This window comes from Eptesicus fuscus, chromosome 1 (assembly GCF_027574615.1).
Source record: "Eptesicus fuscus isolate TK198812 chromosome 1, DD_ASM_mEF_20220401, whole genome shotgun sequence".
Taxonomy (NCBI): Eukaryota; Metazoa; Chordata; class Mammalia; order Chiroptera; family Vespertilionidae; genus Eptesicus; species Eptesicus fuscus.
Window position 1 is genome coordinate 63495537 of NC_072473.1, and position 18750 is coordinate 63514286.

The following is an 18750-nucleotide window of genomic DNA, read 5'->3' on the forward strand; positions in this document are numbered from 1 at the left end:
CAAAACTTTAAAATAATAATCATGTGTAGCTGGGATCCTCATATAAAAATAATTATGTGATTACATTTTCAAAAGGTATTCATAGTAGTTTTGTTTTTTAGTTGACATGCAGTAATATATTAGTTTCAGGTGTATAGCACAGTGATTTGATGTTTATATACCTTATGAAATAGTCATCATGATAGGTTTAATAATTATGTCACCACACAAAGTTATAATACTAGAGGCCCGGTGCACAAAATTCATGCACGGGGGGAGGGGGGGCAGAGGGGGGGTTGTCCCTCAGCCCAACCTACAGTCTCTCCAATCTGGGACCCCTCAAGGGACCTTCATTTTTTCCTCCAGGAGTGTGGTGGAAAAACCTTAGATCACCTTCTTGGATTCTTATAATCCAAATTACCAAGAACACTGCAAGTGGCGGCCTATAGGGAGCTTAGCCAATGAGTTGTCAGAAAAGTTATTTACTCTCAAACTGGTTTGGCTCAGTGGATAGACCGTGGGCCTGCAGACTGAAGGGTCCCAGGTTTGATTCCTGTTAAGGGCATGTACCTTGGTTGGAGGCACATCCCCAGTGGGGAGTGTGCAGGAGGCAGCTAATCAATGTTTCTCTCTCATTGATATTTCCAACTGTCTATCTCTCTCCCCTCTTCTCTGTAAAAAAAAAAAATCAATAAAATATTTTTTTATAAAGGTGTATCCTCTGCAGCTCATGCAGCCCCTGGGTTGTGACCACTGGGCTAGGGGCGTATCCCTGCCACCTGGTGATGGCTGCCTGGGTCTCTGCACACCCCAGAGGCCAGCAGCCAGCCCCCGGTCCTGGGTACCTGGCTGGGGGCATGGCCCCAAACCGCCACTTCCTGCGCGAGTCTTTGCAAGTGGCTGGGGGAGGCCAGCAGACAGCCCCACCATGGGCCCCAGGCTCGGGGCATGTAGGGACCCTGGGCAGTACGCAGCAGTGGCCACGAGGGTCTCAGCACACCCCAGAGGCCAGCAGCCAGCCCCTGGTCCTGGACGCCTGGCTGGGGGCGTGGCCCCAAACTGCTGCTTCGTTTGCGAGCCTTTGCAAGCTGCTGGGGGCAGGGCGAGAACATAAGGCTTTGTTCCTGCCTGCCAGGCGGCTTGGGGCCTGCACCCATAGGCTTTGAGTGGCCAGGGAGTGTTCTGGGAACCCTGCCGCTCAGGACCTAAGCACGGGCCTACAGGCTAGGAGAGGCCTGGGTCCGGAGGATGTTTCCGGGACGCAGGCCGCTCAATGCCCGCATATGCAAATTAACCACCATCTTGTTCACTCTGATTGGCTGTGGGCGTAGCGAAGGTACGGTCAATTTGCATGTTTCTCTTTTATTAGGTAGGATTGTTGGCTATATGCCCTTTGCTGTATATTACATCCAATGATTTATTTATTTTATAACTGGAAGTTTCTACCTCTTAATCTCCTTCACCTATTTTGCCTATGCCCCTGCCACTCTTCTCTGGTAACCATCAGTTAATCTTCTGTGTTTATGAGTTTGTTTCTGTTTTGTTTTGTTTGTTTTCTTTTTAGATTCTGCATATAAGGTAAATCATATAGTATTTTTCTGACTTATTGCACTTAGTATAATAGCTTCTATATCCATTCATGTTGTCACAAATGGCAAGATTTTATTTTTTATGGCTGAGTAATATTCTATTCATATATCTTATCTAATAAAAGAGTAATATGCAAATTGACCGTCACTTCAACACACAAGATGGCTGCCCCCATGTGGTCGAAGATGGCTGCCCCCATGTGGACACAAGATGGCTGCCACAAGATGGCCAGCAGGGGAGGGCAGTTGGGGGTGTCCAGGCCAGCAGGGGAGGGCAGTTGGGGGTGACCAGGCCTGCAGGGGAGGGCAGTTGGGGGTGACTGGGCCCATAATGGGAGCAGTTAGGGGTGACCAGGCCTGCAGCGGAGGGCAGTTGGGGGTGACCAGGCCTGCAGGGGAGGGTAGTTGGGGGCAACTAGGCTGGCAGGGGAGGGCAGTTGGGGGCAACCAGGCCTGCAAGGGAAGACAGTTAGGGGTGACCAGGCCGGCAGGGGAGGGCAGTAAGGGGCAATCAGGCTGGCAGGGGAGCAGTTTGGCATCGATCATGCCCTCAGGGGAGTGGTTAGGGGGTGATCAGGCTGGCAGGCAGAAGTGGTTAGGGGCAATCAGGCAGGCAGGCAGGCGAGCGGTTGGAAGCCAGCAGTCCTGGATTGTGAGAGGGATGTCCCAGATTGGAGAGGGTGCAGGCTGGGCTGAGGGATGTATTCCCCTCCTCCCCATGCACAAATTTCATGCACTGGGCCTCTAGTATATATATATATATATATATATATATATATATATATATATATATATATAATCTTTATTCATTAATCTATTAATGTGTACTTAAGTTGCTTCCATATCTTGGCTATTGTAAATAATGCTTGAATGAAAATAGGGCCCTAACTGGTTTGGCTCAGTGGATAGAGCATCAGGCTGCAGACTGAAAGGTCCCAGGGTCGATTCCGGTCAAGGGCATGTACCTTGGTTGCAGGCACATCCCCAGTAGAAGGTATGCAGGAGGCAGGTGATCAATGTTTCTCTCTCATTGATGTTTCTAACTCTCTATCGCTCTCCCTTCCTCTCTGTAAAAAATTCAATAAAATATATTTTTTTAAAAAGAAAATAGGGGTACATATATCTTTTCAAATTAGTGTTTTCAGGAATTGGATCCAAGATGGCTGCCGATGGGATGGCAGGCTGGAAGATAGTGTGTGAGTGAGAGAGCAAAAGGAGAGTGCATGGAACTGTGGGAAGTGTCTGTATTTGTGAGTGAGGGACAGCTATATTCCACAGGACTGTTGGGGACTAGTGGGCCAGGGTCCCCTGGCTGGGCAGCCTCTACTACAGCTGAAATCTCTCCCAGAGCAGCCGGCTCTGCCACAGAGACCACGCCATCTTGAAGGGGAAAGCGGCTGTGATTGGAAGCCCAGCCTTACCTTCAACTGGGGAGACCTCAGATACCTCCAGGGACCCTACAACCACAATGCCCAGGGACCAGCTGCCTCAGCTGTAAACCCATGAACACCAAGACTCCAGCCTCCCTTACCATGGGCGCCTAAAAAGTTTATCCAGGTGGAGACAAAGCTGAGCCAAATATGCAGACAGGCCCTGTGCCTTCTCACAGAGCAGATAGAAGGAACAGCTGAATTGAACAACATCCACCTGGAGTTGCTGAATTAAACACAGCTGGTGAGGCAATCCATGGATGGAAAGTTCAGAGATTGATCACCTAGAGAGAGGTGAGATCTGGGCTCCAGGCTGGAGGGAGAAACACGCACAGCAGGGAATAGAGTCTCAGAGGGAGACTGCGCTCCACCAAACCCATGGCCCGTGGGGTCAGTGTAGCCCTCAAAAGTGGAAGGGGGTCCACAGGGCTGCTGGCAGAGGGGAACTCTAGATATAAGCCCACAGCCATGAGAATCTGTGCCCAGAAAGACAGCCTGAAGTTCTATACCGGCCATGCAGTGCCAGGGGAAAAAGATGTGAGTCGGTGTGGTTCCCTTTGTCTTTCTTTCTTTTTTTGTTACCTCCTTCCTTTTGCTTGCTAAGTCCAGTACATAGGATCTTCCAATTAAAAACACTCACAGAGACTGCAGAGGAAAGTTGTTTTTGTGGAAACTGGGGATCAGAATAAGGAGAGATGAGCAGGAAATCAGCTCTAGGTCAGTCCTTCCATCCAACCCAGTATTAAGTGTGGCAGGGAAAGAGGAGTCTAAACACTGCATAAAGGGGCCATTTAGTCCCAGATATTAATACAGAAACACTGCCATCTAGGGGTTGTGTCATAAATTGACACTTGTGTAAATACAATTAAAGGCAAGGAGAAATAAAGTGAGCAGAAAGATCCCGCCTGCTTGAAAACAATGTTGTGGCTTATGACACAGAGGAGCAGTGGATCGAAGGGAACTTCAATACTATGCTGACTACCTGACAGCAAACAGACATGCCAAGCAGAAGAGTAGAGGAAGTGAAGGACCTTCACTACTTCACTTTTTTATTTTTTATCTTTTACTTAAGAAACTAGATTTTTTTCTCACTTGATTTTACTTTTATTATTAACTAGAGGCCTGGTGCATGAAATTCATGCACGGGGCGATGGGTGTCCCTCAGGCCAGCCTGCACCCTCTACAATCTGGACTGCTAGATCCCAACAGCTTGCCTCCCTGCCTGATTGTCCCTAACCACTTCTGCCTGCCAGCCTGATCACCCCTAACCACTCCCCTGCCAGCCTGATCGACACCTAACTGCTCCCCTGCCGGCCCGATTGCCCCTAACTGTCCTCCCCTGCTGGCCTGGTCACCCTTAAATGCCCTCCCCTGCCAGCCTTGTCTCCCCTAACTGTCCTCCCCTGCTGGCCTGGTCACCCCTAACTGCCTTCCCTTGCCAGCCCCGGTCACCCCTAACTGCCCTCCCCTGCTGGCCTGGTCCCTCCCAACTGCCTTTCCCTGCTGGCCTGGTCCCAAACAACTACACTCCTTGCAGGACTGGGTCCCCTCCAACTGCCTTCCCTGCAGGCCTGATCGCCCCCAACTGCCCTCCCTTGCAGGCCTGGTCCCTCCCAACTTCCCTCCCCTGATGGCCTGATTGCCCACAACTGCCCTCCCCTGCTGGCCTAGTCACCCCTAACTGCCCTCCCCTCCAGGCCTGGTCCCCCCCAACTGCCCACCCCTGCAGGCCTGGTCACCCCCAACATCTCTCTCCTGTAGGCCTGCCCCCCTCAACTGCCCTCCCCTGCAGTCCGGGTCCCCCCCAACTGCCCTCCACTACAGGCCTGATCACCCCTAACTGCTCTCCCCTGTAGGCCTGGTCTCCCCCAACTGCCCTCCTCTCCTGGCCCGGTCACCCCTAAATGCCCTCCCTGCTTGCCTGATCACCCACAACTGCCCTCCCCTGCAGGCCTGGTCCCTCCAAACTGCCCTCCCCTGCAGGCCTGGTCACCCCTAACTGCCCTCCCTGCTTGCCTGATCACCCACAACTGCCCTCCCCTGCAGGCCTGGTCCCTCCCAACTGCCCTCCCCTGCAGGCCTGGTCACCCCTAAATGCCCTCCCTGCTTGCCTGATCACCCACAACTGCCCTGCCCTGCAGACCTGGTCTCCCCTAACTGCCCTCCTCTCCTGGCCCGGTCACCCCTAAATGCCCTCCCTGCTTGCCTGATCACCCACAACTACCCTCCCCTGCAGGCCTGGTCCCTCCCAACTGCCCTCCCCTGCAGGCCTGGTCCCCCCAACTTTCCTCCCCTGCAGGCCTGGTCCCCCCCAACTGCCCTCTCCTGCAGGCCTGGGTCCCCCCAAACTGTCCTCCCTTGCTGGCCTGGTCTCCCCCAGCTGCCCTTCTCTGCCAGCCTGGTCACCCCCAACTGCCCACCTCTGCTGGCCTGGTCACCCCTAACTTCCAACAACTGCCCTCCCATGCAGGCCATCTTGTGGTGGCCATCTTGTGTCCACATGGGGGCAGCCATCTTTGACCACATGGGGGCAGCCATCTTGTGTGTTGAAGTGATGGTCAATTTGCATATTACTCTTTTATTAGATAGGATATATTTTTATTTTCAGTTGTTATTATTATTGCTACTATTATTTTACCATTTTAAAAGTTTTATTTTATTTTTTCCTTATTTTATTTTAGTTTATTTTATTCTGGGATTAGTGTTCTACATTCTATTTCTATTTTTCTTTTAGCATTATTTTACTCTATCTTAATTTTTCCTTTATGCCAACACTCTTCCTCACTTTTCCCCTTTTTTGTTGTTTCTCTTACAATGTTCCTGCTTTAGTTTTCCTCTATCCTTTCTTATTACTCCTGTTAAAAGTTCATCTTACTCAGATATATAATTTCCTTTCCCCTGCTCCAAGTCCATGCACACTTCTCTCTTCTCTTTCTTCACTATCCAAAATTTTTTTTCTTCCTTTTTTTCCTTTTTCTTCCTTTCTGTCTTGTTGTTGTTGTTTGTTTGATTGTTTGTTAGTGTGTTTTTTTTTGTGGTTTCTTTTTTTTGCTTCTGTTTTTCCTCTCCTCGCTTGTTCTCTTCTTCTACTAATAGCTTAATTAATTTCAATCACCAAATCAGGCTATCAACTCTCTATTCTCCTTTTCCAATAATAGATGCATACATAGAGAGATTAAACAAAGGTGAAAATTATGTCAAAATTATCTGGGAATTACATTATGAATAAATTAATTTTTTCTTTATGTTTATTTTTATTAACAACAAAAGTTATTCTTAAATATCCAGTACAATTGTAAATTAATATAAAAATATGGTATGAGACATTATTTTGTTTGTTATAGGGAAGGCAAACTATTTAAGCTTCAATGCTGATATTAAATATTCAAATCCCTGATAGAATAAGTGAAGAGTGCAAGAATCTAGAAAAGCTCATAATATTTTCTCAAATACTCCAAAATAGGATTCATTGGCAGAATGCTGTTTCAAACCAATTCCTGGCATTAAGAACCTCTGAAAGCCCTGGCTGGTGTGGCTCACATGGTTGACGCATCTTGCCGCACCAAGAAGTCTCTGGCTTGATTCCACAAGGCTTGATCCATGTGGCTTTGACCCCCAGTGGGGGTGTGCATGAGGCAGCCGATGTTTCTCTCTCTCTTTCCCTCTCCATTCCTCTCTAAAAGTCAATAAAAATCTTTTTTAAAAAGAACCTCTAAAAATATAAGTGTCTTATTTAAAAATTAAGTCAGATTTAGACAGGAGCCATGACTCAAAGGGTGTACTTTCTGACTGAGGTTGAGAGCAGAGAAGGGAATCAGCCATAAAACAACTTAGCCAAGTAGAGACATTTTGGAATATTTAAGAGAAATTTTGAAAATCCTGGGCATCAAAAAGTAAGCAAACAAAAACTGGAGGTGAACTAGAGTTTTAGAAAGACTGGTTAGCATTGTGTATGTAAGAGTGAGGCAAAAATACACATTTTATTTTGTTCTTTCAAGATTTGAAGATTAATAAACGAGTCAAAAATTAAGCCAGAAAGTAAATATTCAATTACAATTTAGGATAAGTATAATGAAGAAAATGGGGTGCCATTAGAAAAGATATTAGAAGGGGGTTACATTTAATTGGGCAGATAGAGAAGGTGGTGCTGAGGTGAGCCCTGCACTAGGACTTGAATGACTAGAAATTACCCCCATCAGTGGAGATCAGCTTGCTTAGTATTCCAGGCAGCGAGTCTGAAGGTGCTGGAATGGAAACAAACTTAAATGGAAAGAAAGTTGGTTTGACTGAAAGATAGTATGAAAAAGTGAGAGTAACAAATCAGCAGGTCTTAGTAGGGGCCAAATCATAGGATCTCATGGGATTGTCAACCATATAATTTATCATCTAGATACAAACACTTTTCTTTCTATTTAAGCTTTATTGGGGCATAATCCTACCTAATAAAATAGTAATATGCAAATTGACCACACCTTCGCTACACCCAAGCCACGCCCACCAGCCAAAGCCACGCCCACCGGCCAATCAGGGTGAGTATGCAAATTACCCAACAAAGATGTTGGGTAATTTGCATACGCAGCAGGAGGGAGGGAGGAGTGAAGACTGAAGACAACTTAGAAGGAAGAGGGAGGAAAAGCGGAAAGCAAGGTGGCTGCCAGAGGGAAAGCCTCGGCGGGGCAGAGTGGGGTGGAGTGTGTTGGAGCGGGGCGGAGTGGGGCGGGCAGCAGCGGCGCGTGGGTGCAGGCACAGCAGCTGCATTGGCGGCGGCTGCGGCTGCACATGCGGCCGCAGCGGCCACTTGCAGGATTCTTCCTGCAAATGGGCTACTAGTTGGGATATAAGATCAAAAGTTATTTAAAGTGTGCATCATGGTGATTTGATAGACGTATACGTTGTGAAAGGGTTCCCCCCATCTAGTTAAATAACACATCCATCACCTCACCAAATTATCTTTATTGTGTGTGAGAGAAAATTATTCTACTCTCAGCAATTGAACAATATAGCATTGTCAACTATAGTTTTACATTTATCAATTATATGTTTTACATTTAGCAATATGTTTTACATTAGATCCTCAGATATTATTCATCTTATAGCTAAAGTTTGTACCCTTTTATCAACCTCTCCCTATTACTCCACCCCCAGACTCTGGCAACTATTTTTCTAATCTCTGTTTCTATGAGTTTGAGTCTTTTTTCTAGCTTTATTGAGATGCTAGAGGCCCGGTACATGAAATTCTTGCACAAGTGCAGTCCATAGGCCTGGCTGGCCATTGAAGCATGAGCGTCTGGTCTGGAAGGGCTGGTTCCAGCTGACCTCTGGGCCCTGGGCAGCACCTGGGCCCCCTGGCCCCCTCATGCCTCCCTCCACCTGAGTCACGGCGCCCGAGTCCCCATGCGGAGATGCGGTAAGTGCAGCCAGACACCGTGGGCTGGGGCACAGTGTGGACCTCTGGGCTGCCCAGTGGCACCACACGGAAGATGGGTGGGCAGTGCACTCTCTCCCAGCCGGCCTTGGCAGACCAGCTCCTGCATGAACCCATGGTAAGCCCCTGCAGTCCTGGCAGCTGCGGCCCTACTCACCTGGAAGCCCATAGGGGCCAGCAGCACCTCCACTGTCGCCCCCTGCCAGTGCCTCATCACCGATGCCCACCATGTTCCATGCTACCGCCTGGTGGTCAGTGCATGTCATAGCAAGTGGTAGAACTCTTAGTTGAGGGGAAAATTTGCATATTAGGCTTTTATTATATAGGATATTTTTTCATTGATTTCAGAGAGAAAGGGAGAGGGAGAGAGAGATAGAAACATCAATGATGAGAGAGAATCATGGATTGGCTGCCTCCTGCATGCTCCATACTGGGGATTGAGACCACAACCCAGGCATGTGCCCTGACAGGGAGTCAAACCTTGACCTCCTGAGTCATAGGTCGACATTCAACCACTGAGCCATGCCTGCCGAGCTCTTGTTCTCATTTTAAAGGAGAGAGAATTACCACCCAAAACAGCCATGTTATGCAGTGGCAGAGTCGGGGGACGGTGGGGGACCGGTCCTAAACATGCACTCATGAGGCATCTGTGTTAATTGGTTCAGCCAGGGGGGCAGGTGGACAGACACTGTCTCTGGATCTTCAAGAGGCACTTCATTGAGGCCCTCAGATTCCCCGCATGACCCCTGGCCCTCCCTACCTGCCATCGGAGCTGAGGAGGGCAGAGTTTGGGAGGGGCTATCTGAGGTTCACCTGGGGCGGGGGGACATGGGAGAGGGAGGGAGGGGCAGAGCTGGGAGCACCACAGACTCCCAGTAGGAGTTAGAGGCAGTGATCTGGATGCTGATCACCCTGTCCCTGTGTCTCAGGAGCTTTTTGTTCCCTGAAAGCACTGCAAGCATTGCCTTAGGCCACGGGACTTGGGGCTGGTCTCAGCCATTCTGTTCTGTGGTGCGGGATCCTCTGTCCTGGAAACTGGAGTCGGGGATTGGAGTTGGACCACCTGGGCAAGCCCTTTGCATTGGACCCTGAGCCCTTTGTGTCACGCATGACCCAGGTTCCAGGCACAGCTGACCTGTGTGTCCACAAGGGGGCTTCATTTTCCTAGTTTTCAATGTTTGCTTTCCATACTACTGTACATTCTGTTGTGTTGTTTTTTGTACCAAAAATAAAACCATTTGCTTGTTTCCAATAAGTACTTGTCATCATTGAAGAGAGCTTGTGGGGGAAGGGGGGCATGAAGGGATTAGGGCAGTCAGCCAGGAATGACCTGCCTCTTGGATGTCAGGGTGGGAGGCTGGTTGTGTACATTCCATGTCTCTCGTGTGGAGCTCAAACTAAGGTCTGGGTTTTACAGGCAGACCCTCAAAACGGATATGGGATCTGACCCCAGGCCCCCCCACTGGCAGCTGCTGGAGACCCTGCCTTCCCAGGGGCCTAGCCAAGCATGGGTCCTCCTCCCCCCTCCCCCCACATCATTCCTCATGCTCTGGCTTCCCTCCAGCACACCCCAAAACTGCCACCTCGGCTGCCACAGTTTCCACTGTCTCTGCATCGTCCTCCTGGAGGGTGCTGTTGCCTCCTGTTATCTCCATGCTTCCTCTTCCCCCTCAGTCTGCCCCTGACACAGAAGCCAGAGAGTCTGTCCCCATTGAGTCAGCCCAGCGGGTCCTCATCTACAGCCCCTGTGCCTCCCCCTGCACTCAGGGGATGCCAGGTTCTCACGGGCCCTCGATCCCTGCAGAATGTGCCCCCCAACCCAGCCTTGACCCCCTTCCCTCTGCCTCTTGCTCGTCCTGCTGCCCCTCCGTGGGCTGTCCCCTCTGCCCGATGCCCTTCTCCACGCATCCGCCTGGCTCTCCTCCTCCATCCGTCCACTTTCCCTCAGTGAGCCTCCCTTTGCCCCTCCTTGGCGGAGCCCCTATGTGGCTTCATTCCCATGTTTTCATGGTGCCTGTGCCTTCTAACCGCTGCACCTCAGACTGTCTGAGGCTGTTTCCTCCCCACACCACCATCCTCTCCTGGCGGAACGCACGCTCGGTAGGACAGGGCGGCTGGCTCCCTGCTGCTCTGCGAGCACCTGGGCATGCCTAGGACACAGTGGGTGCTCAGTCAGTGATACGGGTTGAGTAAGATGCTCAGGCAGTGGCGTTAAGTGTAAAGGCCAATGGAAGGCAGACTCACTTGGAGCCGAGGGCTGGTGAGCTCTCAGCACAGTGCTCAGGGTGGGCCTTGGGAGCCAATTGTTCCTTTTCTCACAAGAAGGCAGGACGAAGAGAATGAAAAAGGAGCAGTGTGTGTTTTCCCTCAGCTACTTAAAAGCTGATGATCTCATTTCATTCTTAAAGCTGTGAATAGAAACCCTTAGATCAACCCTGTGAGGAAGGTTCTGGGATTACCTGAGATTCTGTGGAGAGTACCCGGCCTTTGCCCGCCACAAGAATGGTGCTTAGTAACCTCCAGCTTTTAGTGCTGTGATTTGTGCACTGGTGGCGGGCAGCCTGCGGGGATCAGCCCACTGTGGGAGCGCCGCTCATCCCAGTCAGCCGAGCAGCTGTGGACCCGCCCTCTGAGCGGCTGCTCTCGCTGTGGGAGCACTGCACACTGACCACCAGGGGGCAGCTCCTGTTTTGAGTGTCTGGTATAATGGTCGTTCTGTTCATTCTGGTCATTCCCCCGTTCGGTCTCTGGGATTTTATTATATAGGATAACTGACATGTAAAATTGTGTAAGTTTAAAGTGTACAATGTGTTGATTTGATACATTTATATAATGCAAAATAATTATCACCATAGCAATAGCTAATACTTCCATCCCATCACATTGTTACCATTTCTTTTTGTGGTGAGAACATGTAAGATCTACTCTCTTAGCAACTTTCAAGTATATGATGCAGTATTATTAGCTATAGTCACCATGCTGTACATTAGATCCCCAGAACTTCTTGATCTTAGAACTGGAAGTTTGTATACTTTGACCAATATCTCTCCATTCCCCCCACCAACTAGCTCCTGGTAATCATTACTATACTCTCTGATTTGGCTTTTTTAGGTTCCAATATAAGTGATATTATATGGTATTTGTCTCTCTCTATCTGTCTTATTGCACTTAATATAATTTCCTTAAGGTCCATCCATGTTACTGAAAATGTTAAGATTTCCTTCTTTTATATATATATATCACATTTTCTTTAACCATTTATCCATTGACAGACACTTAGCTTGTTCCTATATGCTGGCTCCTGTAAATAATGCTTCGATAAACATGGAGTGCAAATATCTCTTCTAGATCTTGTTTTAATTTCCTTTGGATATATACCCAGAAATGAGATTCATGAATTATGTGGTATTTTTTTTACATTCAACATTATTTTGTATTAGTTTCAAGTGTACAGCATAGTGGAGAGAAAATAATATAGTTTACAAAGTGATCCCCTTGATATTTCAAATACCTACCTGGCACCATATATAGTTATTACAATATCATTGACTATATTCCCTGGGCTTCACTTTACATCCCTGTAATTACTAACCTGTAGTTCTTTGATCTTTCACCTTTTCACCCAGTCTCCCAAGCCCCCTTCCCTCTGACAACCATCAGTCTGTTCTCTGCATCTATGAGTCTGTTTCTATTTTGTTTGTTAATTTAATCTGTTCTTTAGATTCAATATATAAGTGAAATTCTATGGCATTTATCTTCCTCTGTATGACTTATTTCACTTAACATAATACTCTGTAGTCAAGAGTGAGGAAAGAGAAAAAAAAAAAAAAAAGAGTGAGGAAAGTCCAGCCCTAGGGCTGTATAAGGCCCGCAAAACCATTTCATCTGGCTCTGTCAAGGTATTAGGGGTGAGTTATTTAAATGTTTGACTAAATACAGCAGGCTAATTTTTAAGTTGATAATTTTGTGTGGTCCACAAATGATTTTATAAATATGTAAATGGCCTTTGGCAGAAAAAAAAGGTTCCCCACCTCTGCTTGGTTCCATCCATGCTGTCACAAATGGTAAGATTTCATTCTCTATATGGCTAATCAATGTTCTGTTGTATATATGTACCATATCTTCTTTATCCATTTGTCTATGATGGGCACTTGGGTTGCTTCCATATCTTGGCTATTGTAAATAATGCTGCAATGAACATAGGGGTGCATATATCCTTTCAAATTAGTGGTGTGTGTGTTGTTGTTTTTTTCAGATATATACTCAGAAGTGGAATTGGTGGGCCATAAGGCAGTTCCACTTTTAATTTTTTAAGGACCTTCTATACTATTTTCCATAGTGGCTGCACCAATCTGCATTCCCACCAACAGTACATGAGAGTTCTCTCTTCTCCACATCTTCACTAGCACTTGTTGTATATTGATTTCTTTTTATTTATTTATTTATTTATTTATTTATTTATTTATTTAAAAATATACTTTATTGATTTTTTACAGAGAGAGGAAGAGAGAGGGATAGAGAGTTAGAAACATCCATGAGAGAGAAACATCGATCAGCTGCCTCCTGCACACCCCCTACTGGGGATGTGCCTGCAACCAAGGTACATGCCCTTGACCGGAATCGAACCTGGGACCCTTGAGTCCGCAGGCCGACGCTCTATCCATTGAGCCAAACCGGTTTTGGCTGTATTGATTTCTTAATGTAAGCCATTCTCACAGGTATGAGGTGAAATCTCTTTATGATGTTAATTTGCATTTTTTTCTGATGATTAGTGACATTGAGCATCTTTTCATATGTCTATTGGCCATCTTTATGCTTCTTTGGAGAAGTGTCTATTCAGGTCTTCTACCCATTTTTTATTGGATTGGTGTTGTGTGTGTGTGTGTGTGTGTGTGTGTAGTTGTTTGAGTTCTTTATAAATTTTGGGTAGTAACCCCTTGTCAAATGCATCATTGGCAAATATTTTCTTCCATCAGTAGATTGCCTTTTTGTTTTATTGATGGTTTCCTTTGCTGTGCAAAAACGTTTTAGTTTGATGTAGTCCCATTTGTTTATTTTTTCTTATGTTTCCCTTGTCAGAGGAGCTACATCAGAAAAAATATTGCTAAGAGAAATGTCAGATATTTTACTGCCTATGTTTTCTTCTAGGAGTTTTAGGGTTTCAAGTCTTGCATTTAAGTCTTTAGTCCATTTTGAGTTTATTCTTGTATGTAGTATAAGAAGGTGATCTAATTTAATTTTTTGGATGTATCTGTCCCATTTTCCCAACACCACTTATTAAATAGACTGTCTCTACCATGTTGTATGTTTTTTACTCTTTTATTATATATTAATTTAGCATATAGCTGTGGGTTTATTTCTGGGCTCCCTATTCTGTTCCATTGATTTATATTTCTGTTTTTTATATATTTATATTTCTGTACCATGCTGTTTTGATTACTATAACCTTTTTGTGTAGTTTGACACCAGGTAACATGATACCTCCAATTTTTTTTCCTCCAAGTGGTACTTCTATTTTTAATTTTTTGAGGAATCTCCATACTCTTTTCCATAGTGGCTTCACCAAATTACATGTCCATCAATAGTGCACAAGGGTTCCCTTTTCCCACATCCTTATCAACACTTGTTATCTCTTGTATTTTTTATGATAGCCATTCTAATAGGTGTGAGGTGATATCTCATTTATGATGTTTTATTTGTTTTTTATTAAAATATAGTTAATATACAATATTAAATTAACTTCAGGTATACAACAAAGTTATACAATATTTATATACTTCATGAAGTGGTCACTACAATAAGTCTAGTAAGCATCTGGCAGCATACAAAGTTATTTCAATATTATTTATTATATGCCCTATTTTTTAATTTGCATTTTCCTGATGATTAGTGATACTGAGCACCTTTTCACATACCTATTGGTCATTAGTATGTCTTCTTTGTAAAAATGTCTGTTTAGTTCCTCTGCCCATTTTTAAACAGATTGTTTGTTGTTTTACTATTGAGTTGTATGAATCTTTATATATTTTGGACATTAACTTCTTGTCAGATATATGCATTGCAAATGCAAATGTTTTCTCCCATTCTGTAGGTTGCCTTTTCATTTTGTAGATGGTTTCCTTTGCAGAGGTGTTTTAATTTTATATAGTCCCACTTGTTTGCTTTTGCTTTTGTTGCCTGTGCTTTTGTTGTAAAATCCAAAACCTTTAATGCCAAAACTGATATCACGGAGTTTACCCACTATGTAAATCCAATCACATTTGAGAAAGAAAGAGAAAGCTATCAGAATTATGTTGAATGACAGGCATAAACCAGAATTGGAATGGGAAAATTGGATGTATTGCCATGCGATTTATAAGTCATGATATGGAGTTTGGAGTTCATTCTCAATATAATGAGAAACAGTAGAAAAGTTTTAAGCAAAGAGGTGACATGACCTGACTTCTGATATGTGTCACATTTATAGATTCAATGAGTACAGGTGGTATGCAAATCCATAAATTGTATTGAACTTTTTTGCTTGGAAGGAGTAAAGATTATTCTAAATCAGCGATTTTCAACCATTTTCATCTCATGGCACACAAACCACTAAAATCCTGTGGCACACAATATTTGCTGATCTGATAAAAAAATTGGGTATAATTTTAATTCATTCACACTGGATGGCTATCCTTGTGTTGGCTATTCTCATTTTTTTTTTTTTTTTTGGCACTCTAAGGGAAAAGAGGTCAGTGCCTCTGACTAAATAGTCAGGTATTGCATGTTTTTTTAAAGTCTTGTGGCACACCAGTGTGCCTGCCTTAGAGCATCGGTTGAAAATCACTCTTCTAAATAATAATTTTTTAAAAATATTAAGATGTATATGGAAATAAGAAAAACAAATATCTTAAACTTACTGCCATGCCTCACAGAAACTTAGATAAATAGATATAGTTAGGCCTCATTGGCAGAATTGAATAAAGGCTTAAGGAAAATTGGAGATTGGTCATTGTTTAAAGCAGATCTAGTTGCTAGGTTATCTTGTTGAAATCCCTCTTATCTTCAGCAGCCATGTATTATTGATTTTCTACTTTTTTTATTCCTACCAATCAACTACCCTACTTTATGATCTACAAATTCTCTTGACTCTTACTTATTCATAGCTTTTACTTCCTCATGATGTATACGACTTCAAAATCTCCCTTATTGCTTTTGTTCTATCCTCCCTCATTTTTCCTCCTACTATATTACCAATACTATCTCTGCATCATATTAAACTCCTCTATAAATATGATTTGACTGTTTACTTAACCACTACACTACAGCAGGATAAAGGTTTTAGGAGATCAAATCATATTATTTAGGCCAGGCAATATATTTGTTTTCTTTTGACCATGTAACCACCCTTGTCTAAAACCCATGACTTTGTGAGTATCTAAAGGCTTAGATTAGATAAGATCCTATATATGAGTAAGATCATGTGGTACTTGCCTTTCTTTGACGGGCATATTTCGCTTAGCATAATCTAATGAACTAAATAAACTATTGAAAAAAAATTAGATCCAGACATAGAAGCATGGAACAGACTATCTAATCTCAGAGGGAAGGTGGGGGTGGGTGGGAAAAGATCAACAAAAGAACTTGCATAACCCATAGACACAAAAAATAGGGTTTTGAAGGCATGGGATGGGGGCAGGGGTAGGCTAGAAGGGGTCAATGGGGAAGAAATGAGGACATATGTAATACTTTCAACACTGAGGATTTAAAAATAAATAAATTAATTAATAAATTAATTAACATACAAAATGTGTTTTTTCCAAAAAAAATAAAGGCTTAGACAATATAATATTATCACAAGTATCTTAGAAATTAAGAAATGGTTTTCTCATACCTACAAGCCACTTCTACTCCAAGATAGTTTAATTCAATCAGTGTCTCATTCTCACTAATCACAGTACTTCCCATTGAATGAAAAGAAATTTATCCCTTCTATTATTCATTCATTCAATCATTTATTTATACACTAGAGGCCCAGTGCATGAAATTCGTGCATGGGGGCGGGTGTCCCTCAGCCCAACCTGCACCCTATCCAATCTGGGGCCCCTTGAGGGGTGTCCAACTGCCCTCTCACAATCCAGGACTGCTGGCTCCCAACTGCTCGCCTGCCTTCCTGCCTGATTTCCCCTAACTGCTTCTGCCTGCCAGTATGATCACCCCCTAACCACTCCCCTGCCAGCCTGATCAACACCTAACTGCTCCCCTGCTGGTCTGATTGCCCCTAACTGCCCTCCCCTGCTGGCCCGGTCACCCCTAACTGCCCTCCCCTGCAGGCCTAGTTCGCCAAAACTTTCCTCCCCTGCAGGCCTGGTCCCCCCCAACTGCTCTTCTCTGCAGGCCTGGTCCCACCAACTGCCTTCCCCTGCAGGCCTGGTCCCCCCAACTGCCCTCCTCTGCTGTTCTGGTCAACCCTAACTGACCACAACTGCCCTCCCCTGCAGACCATCTTGTGGTGGCCATCTTGTGTCTTGGAGTGATGGTCAATTTGCATATTACTCTTTTATTAGATAGGATTCTCCCAATGCATCCTGATACATATCTGAAGGTATACCTGTATTCATTGGAGCTTTAAAAGAAGTAATTTTGTATATTAATAAACAACCCCAAAATTTGTATCTTACAACAAATGTTTATTGCTCCCTCACATTTAATTCAGCTATGGATCTGTTATAACTCTATCACATATGCCCTCATTCAGGACCAAAATAAAAGGAACAGTCCCTATTTTTTCCAGACATGCTCCAAACATGCCGACCTTGTGACAAAGGAAAAAGAACAAGGATGTAGCAGATAGGACTTAAAGTTTCTGCTCAGAAGTTAAATCAATTTTTATTTCACTAGAGGCCCGGTGCACAAAATTCATGCACAGGTGGGGTCCCTAGGCCTGGCTGGTGATCAGGGCTGATCAGGTTCCCTGCCTCCCTACCTCCCTGCCTCCCCCACTCCTCCTTCCCTTGCTGCCCATGCCCACCACCACCCACCCCCCGGTTCCCATCCCAGCCCAGAGCCAAGCCCCAATTAGAAGATCAGGACCTGCTGGCTGGGGTGGGGGGGGCTGGAAGGTTGGCTGGAAGGCCCCATCAACAATTGGGGCCTGAGGGATGAGGTCAGCTCCTGCATTGAGTGTCTGTCCCCTGGTGGTCAGTGCACATCATAGCAACTGGTTGTTCCATTGTAATGGTCACTTAGGCTTTTATATATATAGATTTGGCAAAGCTAATCATATGGCCAAGCTCAACATCAGTGGGGTGGGATATGGGGCCATAAGAAGCACTGTAAGTCAAATGCCAACAGGCAAACATGTATAAAACCTTTTACTGGAAAGAAGAGTAAATAGACTGAACACCCTCTTATTAACAAATATTCAATTTTCTTTTTCTTGAATGTAAAATAAACTCATTCTTTCTCAAAAAGGAATTCAAAAAACCTCTGAATTATGGCATCAAAATGGAAGTGTTAGACTGTAATAGTTTCAACATCAAGCTTTTTTCTCAATTCAAGAATCTGAATTAAAGACAAGTTTTTTAGTCCTACAAACATCTAACATACAATGATGGAACAATGATACATCTGAAAGTGGGATGACATAAACATAGTCACTGACTGGTCAATACAAATTCTGAAATCCTGGTGCTAAAAGACTGTGGATAAGAATTGTTCCTTGATTATATTCCAGTTCAACTTTCTGGGAGAAGTTTTGCAGTCAAGTGCTTCATTTTCCATAATGCTCCTTAGCTACATATGAAGAAAACATAGAAAATATGTTTACCTATTTTATTCCAGTCAGTTTCATGTGCCAATAGCTATACTCACAATTCCTTTCAAAATATGCCCCTTGATTAGACTTAGAGGTAATATAAATTTATTAGGCATTTGTGAAACCAACTATCTTAGTCTGTTTACCCTGAACTATTTAATTCAATTTAAAGGATTTACTGAGAATCAACTAAATCTATTCAGAAGTGTTTAACAAAATATGTTACCATGCCTGCTCTTGATCTGGTCCTTGATAGAGGCTCAATCTTAATTTGTCCTAGTGGGATATATTATTCAAAGTATTTCTTAAATTTTTCATTTTCCAGTTTTATAATAGAAAGTGTTGTACCTATATTGCTTTTTGCCTTCACCCCTGTTTATAAAGTAACTGGTTGTTTTGTTTTTATCTTTCTTATAATACATTGTCAATATTTAGCACCAAACAAATCATGGTTTCAACATTCAATTTTTTACTTCTTCAGTCAAACAGGGGTGGGGAATGTTTTAATCCCAAGGGCCATTTGGATATTTAGAA